Here is a 1655-nt window from a genome sequence, read left to right as displayed (position 1 = left end):
AGTATCGATATTATGTGCATAGGTCAAAACGTATACATGTATTTTCAAAAGACCAAAACTTCCATAACTTTATTTGCTCAACCATAAAATCAAGATAGAAAGATTTGCCATGAAAAGGACGTTCTCCGCTGTATAAAAACGCTACTTGACCTAATTATGCATAACCTCTGCTTTAGGACTCATGTACTTATAATAACAAATGTGTGTGTGTGTGTGTGTGTGTGTGTGTGTGTGTGTGTGTGTGTGTGTGTGAGGCAGCGTGGTGGAATCAGGCTCTCGTCAATTTTTGGGCAAGTAGAGTTATTAGTATCATCTTAAAGCTTGTTCGCTTGTGTTTATTTGGTTGACAAAAATATCCATTTATCTTGAATACAAGTCGAGATATTTGTGAAGGAAGGAGGTGGGGGTCACCTGTTTTCAGAGGTAAAATTAGTGAGAAAATGGCCGTCAAAGATTAGTTATTTCCTGAGCTTAAGAGTCCATGGTAACTGAAAATTTACATTTTTTGTGCCTTTAATAAGCGTTTTTCAGAAAAATTCACACAGAAATTAGTTCTTAAATGGGCATGAAACGTGTTGAGCCAAAAAACAAAAAATTGATAAAAAATCACTTTGATTATTTTGATGAGAGCCTGATTCCACCACGCTGCCTCACATATATATACTTAAAAGTAAAGTCATTTATTTCAGTCTAGTGCATTTAAAGGCAGTAGATATTTAAATCCCCATAAGTGCCATTGATTTCAGATTTTTTGTCTCTCCTGAAAATTTTACGAAATCGGAGTTTGACGGTTAGAATTCTCGGCCGACGAATTATGTGTCACGACTCAGTGGACTCAGGGGCTCAATTTTTGAGCATGTGAAATTATTTGTGTAACTATAGAGCTTGTTCATTTGCCATGATTTTGATGAAAAAAATACCCAGCTATCTGGACTAGAAGTCCAATTATTTGCGATTGTGGGAGGTAGAGTTTGCCTTGTTTCAGAGGTAAAATTAGCACCAAAAAAAAAAAAAGAAAAAAGGTGGCCAGAGTTTAGTGACTTCCAAAGCTCAAGGGTCCTTCTAAACTTAAACTAAACATTTTTTAGAGTCTTACATCAACGTTTTATGGTAAAAATCCACACAGAAACGTGTTTTTAAATAGACATAAAAGGTGTTCAGCCAAAAATTCTTCAATTTCATTTGACGAGTGCCTGATTTCACTGTGATGTCTCATATAAAACGTTTTTTGTGTGTTTTGTTTTGTTTTGTTTTTTCTCAATAGATGGCAGATATGGAGAAGAGAAAGAAAGTTAATTCTTTGTCCGGACATAGGGCGGACAATGGGAAAGAACAAGGCGAAGACAGAAGCAGAGAAAAATCGGATCTGTCAGAAGTGACGTCACGAGATGGGACAGTCACATATGTCCATTGTCAGGACGAGCTGGACACCGCATGTGCCGTCACTGATGGCGGAAACGGCGAAGGCCCCGAGGGCAGCATGACGTCAGTAGAGAGCATCCCTCTAGACGAATATCACCCGGGTGAGTTGGATTCTGTGAGTACAAAGTTTGACTCGTTGAAGACATTCTGCTCTTTGGTCAGTTTCGTTGTTGTTGTGATGTTGTTGTTGTTGTTGTTGCTTTGTTGTTGGATTTTTGTTGAGGTTTTTTTGG

The sequence above is a fragment of the Aplysia californica genome, unplaced genomic scaffold (genome assembly GCF_000002075.1).
Source record: "Aplysia californica isolate F4 #8 unplaced genomic scaffold, AplCal3.0 scaffold00030, whole genome shotgun sequence".
Classification (NCBI taxonomy): Eukaryota; Metazoa; Mollusca; class Gastropoda; order Aplysiida; family Aplysiidae; genus Aplysia; species Aplysia californica.
Note: the sequence above shows the minus strand (reverse complement) of the source record.